The following is a 16,641-nucleotide window of genomic DNA, read 5'->3' as shown; positions in this document are numbered from 1 at the left end:
GAAGAACCGTGTGCCTTCTTTCTCCCGACTGGATAGCTGCTGCAGCAACAGCTACTGCAGAATTGCCTCTTTAGCCCTAGAACAAAGGTTGCTCTGGTCTTGCCAGATGTCACCTAGAAGCTTTGAAGGGCCAGGCCAAGGTGGATGTGGTGGCCCACATCTGGGAAACAAGTGAAATCTGGGTGATCAGGAGTTCAAGATCGGCTTCGCAGTGAGCTCAAAGCCAGCGAGACCCTGCACCCACACAAAAGTCAAACTGTTTTGTCTGAACTCAATCAAGTTTCTGAGGAAGGCTAAAAAACAGTGGAAGAAATCTTTATAAAATTCTAGCATCAAACAACATTAAATGCCTAACATCTAATATCAAATCAGTAATTACCAAATGTTTGAGAGAATCAGATCCCTTGAAACTGGAGTTACGACAGCTGTGAGCTGCCATGTGGGTGCTGGGAACTGAACTCAGGTCCTCTAGAGAGCAGCCAGTGCTCTAAACTGCTGAGCCATCTCTCCAGCTCCAAATTTCTTTCTTTTAAAGTCAAGCTAGTGGGACTCATGGGAAGACTCCAGGGAAAGAAAGGGAAGGGGAAATAATGTGATTGTATCATAATCTCCCTCTGTGTATACACTCACACACACTCACACACACTCACACACTCACACACACACTCACACACACACTCACACACACATTCACACACACACTCACACACTCACACACACTCACACACACACTCACACACACACTCACACACACACTCACACACACACTCACACACTCACACTCACACACACTCACACACACACTCACACACACTCACACACTCACACTCACACACACTCACACACCACACACTCACACACACACTCACACACACACTCACACACACACTCACACACACACTCACACACACACTCACACACTCACACACACACACTCACACACTCACACTCACACACACTCACACACACACTCGCACACACAGAAAGCTGGTATAGTAATACACACCTATGATCCTGGCACTTGAGAGACAGAGGCAGAATGATCAGGAATTTAAGACTCACCTTGAAGTACATGATACTGTCTCAGAGAGACAAAAGTGAAGAGGGCTGAGCCCAGTACACTGGATAAGGCCTTGGACTCAAGCCCTGCCCTGGACAAAAGAGCCTACATGAGGCTGGAGAGACGGCTCAGTGGTTAGGAGCACTTGTTCCTCTGACGGAGGACCTGGGTTTGATTCCCAACACCCACATGGTGGCTCATCACCATCTGTAACTCCAGTTCCAGGGGATTCGACCGCCTTCTCTGGCCTCTGTAGGTGTCGAGCGTGCACATGGTACACAGTCATACACACATGCAGGAAAACTCAATGTGCAGGAAAGTTCTTAAAAGTCTGCAGAAGATCTAACACAATGTTTTCAGGTGAAACTATTGTAAAGTTGAAATGAATTTTTAAATTACATTTATAGCGCTTACCTTATTCCACTGGCGTTGCCTTTAGCGGCACAGTCATTATTTTTGATTAAAGTCATAACATAAATTTTTAATTAATTTTTATTGAGCTCTACACTTTTCTCTGTTCCCTTCCCTGCCTCTCTCCTCCGCACTTCAACCCTCCCCCAAGGTCCCCATAGATTAGATCTATGTAAGTCTCTCTTAGTGTCCTCATTGTTGTCTAAATTCTCTGGGATTGTGGTTTATAGGCTGGTTTTCATTGCTTTATGTTTAAAAACCACCTATGAGTGAGTACATGTGATAATTGTCTTTCTGTGTCTGGGTTACCTCACTCAAAATAATGTTTTCTAGCTCCATCCATTTTCCTGCAAAATTCAAGCTGTCATTATTTTTTTCTGCTGTGTAGTACTCCATTGTGTAAATGTACCACATTTTCCTTATCCATTCTTCAGTCGAAGGGCATTTAGGTTGTTTCTAGGTTCTGGCTATGAAAACAAAGCTGCTATGAACATTGTTGAACACATGTCCTTGTGGCACAACTGGGCATCTTTGGAGATATATCCAAAAGTGGTATTACTGGGTCTTGAGGAAGGTTGTTTTCTAATTTTCTGAGAAATCGCCACACTGACATTCAAAGGGGCTGTACCAGCTTGCATTCCCACCAGCAATGCAGAAGTGTTCCTTTTTCCCCACAACCTCTCCAGCATAAGTTGTCATCAGTGTTTTTGATCTTGGTCATTCTTACAGGTGTTAGATGGAATCTCAGAGTTGTTTTGATTTGCATTTCTCTGATGACTTAGGATGTTGAACATTTCCTTAAGTGTCTTTTAGTCATTTTAGATTCCTCTGTTGAGAGTTCTCTGTTTAGGTCTGTACTCCATTTTTTTTATTGGATTATGTGATCTTTTGGTGTCCAATTTCTTGAGATTTTGTATATTTTGGAGATCAGACCTCTGTCTGATGTGGGGTTAGTGAAGATCTTTTCCCATTCTGTAGGCTGTCGTTTTGTCTTGTTGATTACGTCCTTTGCTTTACAGAAGCTTTTCAGTTTCAGGAGGTCCCATTTATTAATTGTTTCTCTCAGTGTCTGTGCTGCTGGGGTTATATTTAGGAAGTGGTCTCCTGTGCCAATGCGTTCAAGTGTATTTCCCACTTTCTCTTTTATAAGGCTCAGTGTGGCTGGCTTTATGTTGAGGTCTTTGATCCATTTGGACTTGAGTTTTGTGCATGGTGATAGATATGGGTCTATTGTCATTCTTCTACATGTTGATATGCAGTTATGCCAGCACCACTTGTTAAATATGCTTCCTTTTTTCCATTTGATATTTTTTGCTTCTTTGTCAAATATCAGGTGTTTGAAGATGTGTGGATTGATATCTGGGTCTTCTATTTGGTTCCATTAGTCCTCCTGTCTGTTCTTATGCCAATACCAGGCTGTTTCCAGTACTGTAGCTCTGTAGTAGAGTCTAAAGTCAGGGATTGTGATGCCTCCAGAAGTTCTTTTATTGTACAGGATTGTTTTGGCTATCTGGGTTTTTTTCTTTTCCGTATGAAGTTGAGTACCGTTCTTTCGAGGTCTTTGAAGAATTTTGCTGGGATTTTGCTGGGCATTGCATTGAATCTGTAGATTGCTTTTGGTAAGATTGCCCATAACATAGATTTTGATTGCAGCTTGTACCTTAGTGGTACCGTTTAAGGAACGTTGCTAAGCCCTTTACACAGATCTCTAATTTCTTCATAGCACACATTTAATGAAGGTCTGGTGATTTCAAAAGAAACAAAACAAAACAAAAAGAACATTTAAAAGCTAATCAACAGGCTAGGCATGGTGGTGCACGCCTTTAGTCCCAGCATTTGATAAGCAGAGGCAGGCACAGCTCTGTGAGTTGGAGACCAGTTTGGTCTATGTAGTGAGTTTTCAAAGCCAACCAGAGCTACATAGAGAGACCCTGTTTCAAAATGAACAAACAAGCTGGCGGTTGTGGCGCATGCCTTTAATCCCAGCACTCAGGAGACAGAGGTGGGTGGATCTCTGAGTTAGAAGCCAGGCAGGTCTGCAGAGCAAGTTCTGGGTAAAAATATGTTCAGTGGGCTTGGTTCCCAGCACCCACTTGTTAGCCCACAGCTGTCTATAACTACAGTTTCAGGGGATCCCATGCCCTCACACAGACTCTGAGGGCACCAGGCACATACATGGTACACAGACACACATGTGGGCAATATACCCATACATATAACAATAACAATAAAATAAATCTAGTGACTGTTATGGCTGCATGGCCAGGGTAAGGAGTAGCGGTTATTCGATTTTTTTTAAAGATTTATTTATTTTTATGTGCATTGGTGTCTTGCCTATATGTATGTTTGTGTGTGGGGTGCCAGAACCCCTGGGAACTGGAGTTACAGACAATTGTGAGCTGCCATGTGGGTGTAGGGAATTGAACCCAGGTCCTCTGGAAGAGCAGCCAATGCTCTTAACCGCTGAGCCGTCTCTCCAGTTCTGGCTGTTTGATTTGTTGTGTGGATATTCGTGTGCTTAGAAGTCAGAGGACAGACTGAGAGTTGATATTCTCCATCCACCAATGGGTTCCAGGGGTCAAACTCCAGGGTCAGGCTTGACAGCAAGTGCCTTTACCCTCTGGGCTCTGTTGGCCCTGATTTGAGTTTTGTTTTGTTTTATTTCGAGACAGTCTTACTTAGCCCAGGCTGAGGCTGAACTTCAGCCTTTACGACTTAATTGCTGTGTGTGCCACCATGCCCAGCCTCCAGGATATTGTGTGTTGAGGGGATAGGTCTCTCTGTGTGTGTGTATGTGTGTATTTGTGTGTGTGTGTGTGTGTGTGTGTGTGTGTGAGAGAGAGAGAGAGAGAGAGAGAGAGAGAGAGAGAGAGAGAGAGAGAGAGAGGCTTCCTACTGGCCACCATGAACTGCTTGTGATTTCTGTTTTCTTTCACAAGTACAGTAATGTCCAAAGGCTGCTGTGGGTCAACCTAAGGAAAGTGGCCACTGAAATTCTGTCCTCACTCCCCCTGCCTGCGTAGACTTGCCTGCTGTTCTAAGATTGTTCATAAGTGCTTATGAAGGTTAGGCTGGCATAACTTGAGCACCCTGGCTGTGGGCCACACTAGTGCAGAGCTCCAGGGCTCAGCAGCACTGCTGGTTTTCAGTTCTCCTTCCTTTTCCTGTCTTCATGGCTGCTGAGCACCAGCAAGGAGCAAGCCCGTCATGGGAAGAGGAAGCAGGAGCTGCTCCTCTCCAGAAACCTCCAGAAATGGACAGTGGAGTCCATTTTTATAGCTTAAGAGACTATGGAGCTGGATCTATGTCAGGATCATTCAAATATGATGATGCAGGAAGGAGTTTCCACACATTTAAAAGGTGAAATAATCTTTCTGGGGCAGCCTTGCTTTGTAAAAAATGTTTTAAAGAATCCTTCGAGCAGAAGAAAAATGACGAATGATAGAAAGGTGCAGAGACTCAACAAATAGTGAGCCTGTACGTGTTTTCTTCTATTTATTTATTTGCTGAGACAATATCTCACTTTATAACCCTGCTGACCTGGGACTGAGTTTGTAGACCAGACTGGCTTTGAACTCACAGAGATCTACCCCCTCTGCCTTCCAAGTGCTGAGATTAAACATGCCCTGGGATTAAAGGTGTGCACATCACACCAACTGTGAGTTTTGTTTGTTTGTTTCCTGGGATAGGGTTTGTCTGTGTAGTCCTGGCTGTCCTGGAACTAGCTCTGTAGACAGGCTGGTCTCGAACTCACAGAGTTCCCCCTGCCTCTGCCTCCTTAGTGCTAGAGTTAAAGGAGTACACCACCACTGCCTGGTCATTTTATTTATTTATTTATTTTTTTAGAGAACTAAAAAAAAAGAAAGAAAGAAAAAAGAAAAGAAAGGTGAGCTGGAGAGATGGCTCAGTGGTTAAGAGCACTGACTGCTCTTCCAGAGGACCTTGGTTCAATTCCCAGCACCCACATGGCAGCTCACAACTGTCTGTAACTCTAGGATCCAACACTCTCATACAAATATACATCCAAGAAAAAGAACATCTTCATCATAATGAACTTTTAAAATTGTTGATGAGGGCTGAAGAGATGGCTCAGGAGTTAAGAGCACTGACTGCTGTTCCAAAGACCCGGGTTTAGTTCCCAGCACCCACACAATAGCTGGCAACGGTCTGTAACTCCAGTTCCAGGGGATCTGACACCTTCACACAAATGCACATAAAATAAAGTTAAATAAATTCCTTTCTTTAAAAAAAAGAAGAAAACTAACAAAAAAGAAAAAGGAGAAGGAGGCGAAGAGGAAGCAGAGGAAGAAGGAGGAGGAGGAAGATTGGCTGACCCAGGTTGTAATTCTAGTTCTGGGGCATCCAGTGCCCTTTTCTGTTTTTCGTCTGTACCATGCACTTGGGTAGTGCACAGACATACAAGCAGTCAAAACACTCACATGCACACACAGCACACATGCGTTATATCTATTGTGGGACTCACAGACTGTATACAAATGAAACCCATCGTGACATGAGGACACGGGCACAGGCTGGAATATCTGTCAATCACGCCTATCCTTGTTCCTGCCTCACTATTGGCTGTTCGGCTCTTTATTAGACCCTCGGGTGTTTTAGACAGGCACAGAATCACAGCTTCACAGTTAAACAAATGCAGCATAAACAAAAGCAACATGCCTTGCGACCTCCCAACATCAGCAGGGTTTTTGTTGTGTGTATATATATATATGAAACAAGGATAAAAAGAAGCAACCAGAGAACAAGGGGAGGAGAACATCAGGGGCCAGTCACCCAGTCATCCAGCCACCCAGCCACTCAGCCACCCATCCACCCGGCCACCCAGCCACCCAACCACCCAGCCACCCAACCACCCAGCCAGCCAGCCACCCAGCCAGCCAGCCAGCCACCCAGCCAGCCAGCCACCCAGCCAGCCAGCCACCCAGCCACCCAGCCAGCCAGCCAGCCAGCCAGCCAGTCACCCAGCCACCCAGCTACCCATCCACCCATCCACCCGGCCACCCAGCCACCCAGCCACCCGGCCAGCCAGCTACCCAGCCAGCCAGCCAGCCAGCCACCCAGCCACCCAGCCACCCAGCCACCCGGCCTCCCAGCCACCCGGCCTCCCAGCCACCCAGCCACCCAGCCACCCAGCCACCCATCCACCCGGCCACCCAGCCACCCAGCCGCCCAGCCACCCAGGCACAGAGTAAGAGTGGAAATAAGATATACAGAGTGAAAAAAGACAAAAGCCCAGAGGCAAAAGGAAGTCAGGATAATTTGTTAAGAAAAGCTGGCAAGAAACAAGTCAAACTAAGGCCGGGCATTCTAAGAATAAGCCTCCGTGTGATTTATTTGGGAACTGGATGGTGGGCCCCACAAAAAGTCAAAAGAGTAAAACTCACACAACATTTTGGTCCAGCTTATTTTGTCTGTTCAGTCTCCCTGCAGTAGGGTGAGTCCCCACTGCCTCCCCGACCCCCACCTGGCCAGCTGTCAACCATCCTTCTCAAAGCCACCTCAAAGGTTTGTTTCTTTCTTTTAAGAGGGGATCTCATGAGCCCTAGGTTGGCCTTCCTGGATAGCTGAGACTGGCCTGGAACTCTTTTTTTTAAAAAATATTTATTTATTTATTATGTATACAATATTCCGTCTGTGTGTGTATGCCTGCAGGCCAGAAGAGGGCACCAGACCTCATTACAGATGGTTGTGAGCCACCATGTGGTTGCTGGGAATTGAACTCAGGTCCTCTGGAAGAGCAGGCAATGCTCCTAACCGCTGAGCCATCTCTCCAGCCCTGGCCTGGAACTCTTGCTCCTCCTGCTGCCAGCTTCTACGTGCTGAGCGCACAGGCTCCCACCACAAGGCTCAGCTGTGCACTCTAAAAGTTCAGCTCCTGCCCGTGTGTAACTGGCGCTCAGGAGTAAGGGATGTTCTCAAGACCTACTGTGTAGCCTTTCTAGGGACCGCTTTCTGGTGGGGGAGGGTGTCACTTTCTTTTCTCACTCCCAGGAGTGGGTGGCGGGATCATCTCCCTTGGTCAGGGATCTGTGTGGGCTGTTTCCTCTTGGGCCATCGTGGGGCCCAGGTAGGCAGACATAGGCATGGCCCCACGTGGGTGAGACCACTGTTAGTGTCCAGAGGCCCTTCCCTGAGGTTCAAGGTCTGGGTGTGTGTTTATCTGTCTGTGTGTCTATCTGGATGAGCCTGTCTGTGGAGTGGGACCTCAGGCTAAAATCTTCCTAAAAGGTCCTTCATTGTCTTCTCCTTAAGCAAGGTGGTGTAGGGGTGGAGTGTTCAAGTTCCTGGGGCAGGTAGGCGTCTCTAGGGGGTTGTAAAATTTGTCTGTGTCCATCCTTACAGTTGTTTTTTGTGTCAGTGTGCTCTACAGATTCCAGGAATGTGACCATGGCCCCAGTACCCTTCTTCCCTGTCTGTACTTTCCCAGACTCCTGACTTCTTGGCACCAAACACTGTTTATTCTGTTAGGACTGTCAGCAGATCCGTGTTGGACAACTGTCATTTTTTTTTTATGTCACCGTATGTGACCCTGGATTCCTGGATATGAATGTGCCTTGGGTTTCCTGTAAACCCCTTTCTTTGTGTGTGAGCTGGAGTTGGGTAGGTGGACATGAGTGTATGCTTCTGTGTGTTTGAAGGATTGGAAGTGGGCTGAGCATCTACCTGTGTGTGCCATGCATTCGCGGTCTATGGGACTGAGTCTGTCTGTGGGGATCGAAGCTAGTCCCTCCGGCATAGTGTGAGGTCCCTTGCACCCCAGCTGTGTAAACAAGCACGCGTTTTCCTTCCATAGGCCCATCCTCCCCACCGAACGGTGAGTTTGACTGTGTGGGGGTTGCACAGTTGTGAGAGTCTCTGAGTGAATGTGACCCAAATGTGCAAAATCGTGAGTGCTCCCTGGACATGCCCAGCCTCTCAGGGCCAGATGAGCCTGCTTCTCCCAGGTTCCTAAGCTGGCATGCCTACTCTTTTATAGCCAGGCTTGACAAGAGCACTGTGATGACCTGGGGCCAGATGCCGTGATGAAGGTCACCAGACTGGCATTGGCCCTGGCGGGGGAGCCTATCTGCCCCCACTGGCCAAGCGAGGGGAGACTAGAGGAAGCTAGACTCTAGGATCAAGTTGCAGATGCACAGCACCAGGCTCAGCCTGGCCTTCCCCTGCAGCTCAGGGCCTGAAGGGTCTCTGGCTGACCCAGCTCCAGCACATCCGGGCTCTCCCTTGGGACACATGACACTTTCCTAGACTTTGTCTCAGGGCTGTGGTTCCCTGTATTTCCCACCTGTGTTCCCCATGCGAACCCATATTCCTCACCAAAGTCCTCTCACCCCAGTCCTTGGCTCTTGGTCCCAGCCAGCGTCCATCTTAGCCACCACGTATTTTACCACCTCCTTCAAGCGAGGTTTCCCGTGTTTCCAGCTGCACAACTAGAAAGTGTGAGAGAATGAGAATACAGGTGCTGAGTAGACCTGGGACGAACAGGTCTGTCCTCAAGTCCAGAGCACCTAGACCCGGTGCAGGCTGTTGTGGGATGTTTGTACACCGCTGAGGATGTCTGCTGTGATTGGTGCAAAAAAAAGGTGAATGGCCAATAGCTAGAAGGGAGAGTGTAGGCGGGACTTCTGGGCAGAGAGAGAACTCTGGGAAGAAGAGAGGCAGGTCACCAGCTAGACATGGAGGAAGCGGGATGGGCAGTATGGAGGTGAGGTAATGAGCCTCATCAAAGAACAGAGACTTAGGGGGCTGGAGAGATGGCTTGGAGGTTAAGAGTACTGGCTGCTCTTCCAGAGGTCCTGAGTTCAATTCCCAGCAACCACATGGTGGCTCACAACCATCTGTACTGAGGTCTGGTGCCCTCTCCTGGCCTGCAGGCATACACACAGACAAATATTGTATATATAATAAATTAATAAATAGCCTAGTTGATAGAGCAGAACTCAGGTAGGCGGGGAAGACAGAACAGAATTCTGGGAAGAAGAGCAGAGTCAGGCAGATGCCATGGTTCTCCTGCCCAAGACAGACGCTGGTTAGACTCATGCCAGTAAGACATATTCAAGTGGCGATACACATTAATAGAAATGGGTTAAACTAATATGTGAGAGTCAGCCAATAAGGGGCTGGAGATAATGGGCCAAGCAGTAATTTAATTAATACAATTTCTGTGTGGTTATTTCAGATATAAGCTAGCCAGGTGGCTGGAACAAGGGGCCTGCTTCCCACAACAGAGTGGCGCCCAATGTGGGGCTCAAACCCACGACCCTGAGATTAAGAGCCTCATGCTCTACCGACTTTTGTTATGTGTAATTTTACTATGTTAAAGTTAAAGCCTTCCTTTTTGTTTAAACAGAAAAAGGGAAAATGGTGTAGGAGGTCCTTCTGTATTTGTGTTGCTTTCATTGGTTGAATAAAGAAACTGCCTTGGCCTTTTGATAGGGCAGAACTTAGGTAGGCGGGGAAGACAACTGAATGCTGGGAGAAAGAAGGAAGGCAGAGAGAGCTGCCATGGAGCCTCCAGGTCAGACATGCTGAATCTTTCCCAGTAAGCCACGACCTTGTGGTGAGTACACATTAATAGAAATAGGTTAGATCAAGATGTGAGAGTTAGCCAATAGGAAGCTAGAGCTAATGGCCAGGCAGTGCTTAATTAATACAATTTCTGTGTGATTATTTCAGGTGTAAGGACACAGCCTGCCACTCCTCCTACTACAATGATAGATAGGTAGATAGGTAGATAGATAGATAGATAGATAGATAGATAGATAGATAGATAGATAGATAGATGATAGATAGATAATGATAGATAGATGATAGATAGATATAGATAGATAAATGGATGATAGATAGATAGGTAGATAGATAGATGATAGATAGATAGATAATAGATAGATAATGATAGATGATAGATAGATAGATGATAGGTAGATAGATAGATAAATGATAGACAATAGATGATAGATAGATAGATGATAGATAGATGATAGGTAGATAGATAGGTAGATGATAGATGATAGATAGATAGATGATAGATAGATGGATGATAGATAGATAGATGATAGATGATAGATAGATAGATGATAGATAGATAGATAGATAGGTAGATGATAGATAGATAGATGGATGATAGATAGATAGATGATAGATGATAGATAGATGATAGATAGGTAGATAGATGATAGATAAATGATAGATAGATAGATGATAGATGACAGATAGATAGATAGATGATAGATAGGTAGATAGATAGATGATAGATAGATAGATAGATAGATAGATAGATAGATGATAGATAGATAGATAAATGGATAGATAGAGCTCAGTGGCTGTAGAGATGGCCCATTGGCTAAGAGCACTTTCTAATCTTGCAGAGGACCTGGATTTGGTTCTGAGCATCCACACAGTGGGTCACAACTGTCTGAAAGTCCAGTTCCACATAACCTGTCATCCTCTGAACTTCCACAGGTACCAGACGTGCACATACACACACTCACATACACACACATTCAGGCAGAACATTCATAAAATTACAAATAAATAAATAAACTTACAAACTTGGGTAAGAGCCTGGTAGTGGCACAGTCCAGTACTCAGGAGGCAGAGGAGGCAAGTGGATCTCTGTGAGTTTGAGGCCAGTCTTATCTACATAGCAAGCTCTAGGACAGCTAGGACTACATTGAGAGACCTCATCTCAAAACAAACAACAACAAAACAAGCAGAAGGAGGAGGAAGAAGAGGAGAAGATGAAGAAGGAGGAAGAGGAGGAGGGAGAGGAGGAGGAGACAAAGAAAGCCCATAAAAACACAACAACAACTTTCTGAAGCTCTACACATACTGTGGTTAACCCCTCTAAGTTCAGTCTAAATGTTGCGCCACCTGGTGGATATTAAGCAGAACTTCAGGCTCTGAGTGGGCACCCAGCCACAAATAGCTCAGCTCCCAAGCCTGTGTTGCAAACAGCCCTGGTTCTCTCCCTGCCCAGAGCACAGCTGACTCACCCCAGTCTCTCACACAGGAGAGGACATAGCTACTCCGAAACAAGCCTCGCAGTCTTTTTGTGTTTGCTTGTGGCTGTTCCCTGCTGCCCACTCAAGACGGCAATGGAGGGGTGTAAAACGCTGTATGGGAGAGACTGGCTGGGGACCCTTGGTGTCCTTTTTGAGATGAAGCCAAAGAAGACGGAAAACTCCTCTCTGGGTGCTGCCCATTTCAGGCATGCCTCTCCATCTGCAGACTTGAATGCCTTGCCTTAGAGCTCTGTACACGGGGCGTGTGTGTGTGTGTGTGTGTGTGTGTGTGTGTGTGTGTGTGCAACAAAATCAGCCAAAGCTCAGGCCCTGGGACGACACCGGGAAGGCCCTGGTTGGTGTTCATCTAAGTGCTGAGCCTGTCCTCAGTCCTATGACTGGTCCTGCAGAAACAAAAGTTCTCTGTGCTGGTTACGTTTAACTTGCCTCTACCTAGGCTCACCTGGGCAGAGCAGAGCGTTTGCATCAGGTATTAAAGGTATTAACTCCATCAAGATAGCCTGGGGGATTGTCTGTGTGGGGCTTGTCTTGACTATTAACTGATAGGAAGACTCAGCTCTTTGTGGGGGCGATTCCGAGGCAGGGGCTCCTGAACAGGAGGAAAAAGCTAACCAAGAGCAGCACACAGGCTTGGCATGGTGGCCCACGCCATTAATCCCACCCTCAGGAGGCAGAGGCAGATGGGACTCTGTGAGTTCGAGGCCAGCTACATAATGAGACTTTGTCTCAAAACCTTCAAAATAAATAAAGCAAGAGTAATGGGATTTTATTTCTCTTCTTTCCTTCCTTTCTTTTTTTCCCCCTCCTTTTTTGAAACAGTCTCAGTAAGTAGTCCTGGTAGTTCTGAAACTCAGGCTGTAGACCAGGCTGGCCTTGAACTCTCAGAACTCCACATGTCTCTGCCTCCTGAGTGCTGGGATTAAATGTGTTCCTGGCCTCAGATTTGGTTCCTCTCTGCTCTTGACTGTGGTGTGGTGCGACGAGGGCCTTCAACCTCCTGTCGCTGTGACTGTCTGCATGAAGAGCAGAAATAAATGCCTCCCTCCCCCCAGTTTCTTTAAGTCAGTCCTCACAACTCCCTCCCCCCCCCCCCAGCTAAAGAAATAAATCTGGAAGAGGCCTGCCTGAGAGGGAGGGGCTTCCTGCCGAGCGAACGGCAAAGGGATCTTGGAGGGGGCGGCCCCTTTGTCACTGCTCGTGGACCACGTGCGTGTTGCCCTCTGAGGATTATGTATGAGAGAAGAGAAGACGAGGGCTCAGCGCACAGTCCAGTCTGAGCCTGGCACATCCCGAGTGCCCAAGGCTAAGTGGCTGCTGTCTGTGAACTTCAGTTAACCCACCTGTAAAATGGGCTCTGGGCCCACTCGTGCAGGCTTGAGGTCTTTGTAAACCTTTCCCATCATAGGGGCAGAGGTGGAGGAAGTCAGGACTCGTGGGAAGGCTCCGTGTGTTGATGGGGTGGTCAGAGGTGGTGCCAGTCAAGCCTGGTTTCTCTCTCTCTGTTGCTTTTCTGATGCTGAGCATCAAGCCCAGAACCTCCCGCATCCGAAGCAAGCATTCTACCACTGGCGGCACCTTAGCTCTGAGACCCACTCTGTCAGCCCTATCTCCTGCCACTAGCCAAGGGACACAGCTCTTAGCCACCGTGTGTCAGCGCAGCAGTAAGACCCGAGAGGCCACACAGTGCTGGGGAAACACCACCCCCAAATCCGTGGCCCCTTCATGGTCTATTTCTACATTTTTAAAACTTTTTTTCCTTTTACTTCTTTCGTGCAGGGTGTTGCTGGTGGTCAGAGGACAGTGTCTGGTACCCAGTCCTCTTCTTCTATGCGTGGGATTCGGGGATAAAACTTGGCCATGGGGCTTGGGGGCAACTCCTTTACCCCTGCTGCTCTGCTGTGGTGTTTGAGTGAGAACAGGGGGTGGACCTGGGAAAGGATTAGAAGGATGAGGAGGGGTGGCCTTGTTGGAGGAAGTGTGTCTCCGGGGGAGGGCTTTGAGGTTTCAGAAGCCCCGCCAGCCCAGTCTGGCCCTTTCTCTGCCTTGGCATCAGGATGCAGCACTCCCCCGCTACGCCAGCACCACACCTGCTTGCTGCCGCGCTCCCCGCCATGATGATGGTGGACTAACCTCTGACGCTGTGAGCAAGTCACCAGTTAAGTGTTTTCTTTTCTAAGAGTTGCCTTGGCCATGGTGACTCATCACAGCAATAGAACAGTGAATGAGACACCTATTCTAAATTTTTGAAGCCATAAGCACCCCCATCCTGGTCACCAGCCTTGCCTGACCTAGAAATTTCAGAATCCACAGCCAAGTCCTGTTGCCTGCCTCATGAAGGATCTCGCTGTGGCAAGGCTTCCCACAGCACACACGGAGCCAGCATTGTGAACGTCCTTGCTGAAGTGGGCTTTCTCTGACCCAGGCAAAGACGTGATTTCCTCAGCTATTCCCATAACTCCGGCCTTTAACCATGGTATACTGAGTGTGCCTCCTCACCCCGTGTGTGTGTGTGTGTGTGTGTGTGTGTGTGTGTGTGTGTGTGGTGTCTGTGTCTGCGGTGTGTGTATTACTAATTTTTGATCACATACAGTGTCCTGTTTAGGGTTACTACTGCTGAGACGAAACACCATGTCCAAAGCATGTTGGGAGGAAAGGGTTTGTTTATTTGACTTATGCCTCACATCGGAGTCCATCACTGAAGAAGCCAGGGTAGGAGCTCAAGCAGGGCAGGAACCTGGAGGCAGAGCTGATTCTGATGCATATTGGGAGCTGCTTACTGACTTTTCTCATCACAGCTTGCTCAGCCTGCATTTTTTTTTTTTTTTTGAAAAAAAGTTTTTGAGACAGCTCTGGCTGTCCTGGAACTTACTATGTAGACCAGGCTGGTCTCGAACTCACAGAGATCCACCTGCCTCTGTGAATGCTGGGACTAGGGTGTGCGCCACCACCTCCTGGCCAGCCTGCTTCCGTATAGACCCCAAGACCACCAGCCCAGGGGTTGCACCACCCACAATGGCTGCTCCTCAGCTTTAATCACTAACTAAGAAAATGTCCTTCCTTTCGGATGACATAAAACTAACCAGCACACACCAACACGTATGAAATTAATTAGGAGCAGTCTTAGGTCAAGTTGTGATTTGTGTGCTGAAACAACATGATCAAAACCGATTTGGGGAGGAAAGGCTTTATTCGGCTTCCTGCACAGCAGCCAGCACTGAAGGAAGCAGGGTAGGAAGCTGGAGGCAGGAGCTGATACAGAGGCCATGGAGGGAGCTGCTTACTGCCTTGTTCCCCATGGCTTGCTCAGCCAGCTTTCTTATAGAACCCAGGACCACCAGCCCAGGAATGGCACCACCCACAATGGGCTGGGTTCTCTCTCATCAACCACTAATTAAGAAAATGCTCCACAAACCAATCTTATGGAGGCGTTTTCTCAAATGAGGGTCCCTCCTCTCAGATAACTCCAGCTTGTGTCAAGCTGACATGAAACTGGCCAGCATGGAGCTTATGTACATGGTGTGTATACACAGAATATGTGGAGAGCAGGGGACAGCTTCTGACAGTCCTTTCCTCCTGTCTTCTTCCTGTCTTCTTGTTGGTTTTTTGTTTTGTTTTTCGAGACAGGGTTTTTCTGTGTTGCTTTGGAGCCAGAAGTAGCTCTTGTAGACCAGGCTGGTCTCAAACTCACAAAGATCCACCTGCCTCTGCCTTCCGAGTGCTGGGGTTAAAAGTGTACACCACCACTGTCCAGAAAGTAAGCTGTGTTGGACCCAGAATCTTTTATTTATTAATTATTTATTTATTTATTTATTTATTTATTTATTTATTTATTTATTTATTATGTATACAGTATTCTATCTGTGTGTATGCCTGCATGCCAGAAGAGGGCACCAGACCTCATTACAGATGGTTGTGAGCCACCATGTGGTTGCTGGGAATTGAACTCAGGACCTTTGGAAGAGCAGGCAATGCTCTTAACCACTGAGCCATCTCTCCAGCCCAGAATCTTTCATCTTTTAAAGGTTTGTTTTATTCATATGAGTGCTTTTTTTTTAAAGATTTATTTATTTATTATGTATACAACATTCCTTCTATGTATGCTCGCATAGCCAGAAGAGGGCACCAGATATCATTACAGATGGTTGTGAGCCACCATGTGGTTGCTGGGAATTGAACTCAGGACCTCTGGAAGAGCAGTCAGTGCTCTTAACCTCTGAGCCATCTCTCCAGCCCCTTCATATGAGTGCTTTGCCTGCACGTATGTCCAAGCACCACATGCATGCCCGGTGCCTGAGGAAGTGTAAGCCTCTATGTGCCAGGATTACTGGTGTGTACACCACACCTGGAAAATCAGTGTATCTGAGAGTATGGACAGTGTCTTCTTTGTCCCACCAGTACCTGGCATGTGGCAGGTGTTCACTGAGTATCGACTGACAACATGGAAAACCGATGGCTGGGCCAGCCTTTCCGGTCTTTTGGGGTAGTGGTGTCAAGTTGGCCCACTGCCGGCTCCTGGTTCTTTCCCTGCCTGCCCTTTACAGCCATCTCTGTTAGGTGATAGCCAAACCTTAGCAAGAGTCTACACACTCTCAGATAGGGCACCACTCTACAGCTTAGTCCACCCTTGAATCTGCAGCCTTCTCCTGAGCCCCACCGAGTGCTGCGGTTACAGGTTGCTTTACCTGGCTAGGGCATTACAATGCTACTAACAGCCACAGGAGCACGCAGGGGGATCTAGCCTGTTCTCTGTGCCACTAAGGGAAAAGCCCCCTCCCTGGCTCCTGAGAAGCTCCTTTTGATTGTCCTGACCATGCTTCACCCTTAACCTTCTGTCCTTTCTGCTCTCCTGACAGGGCGCTGTAGCTATGTGAGCCTCAGGCCCCAGCAGGGAACATGTTTTTAAACAAAATCACAAAGGCTCATGAAGGAACCCAGTTACACTGAAACACAGTTAGCAGACATTTACATTTTTGGTATGTAATATATATGTTTCTTTATTAACATGTTAAAAACAAGGAAAATCTAACAGCTATGATCATTTCAAAGTAGTGACGCATAAATGATATTCTGAGATATAAAGCAGTCTGAAAACATCTGGGATTTCCGTTGGCTACAAAGTCACAGGTGCTG

The sequence above is a fragment of the Microtus pennsylvanicus genome, chromosome 7 (genome assembly GCF_037038515.1).
Source record: "Microtus pennsylvanicus isolate mMicPen1 chromosome 7, mMicPen1.hap1, whole genome shotgun sequence".
Taxonomy (NCBI): Eukaryota; Metazoa; Chordata; class Mammalia; order Rodentia; family Cricetidae; genus Microtus; species Microtus pennsylvanicus.
Note: the sequence above shows the minus strand (reverse complement) of the source record.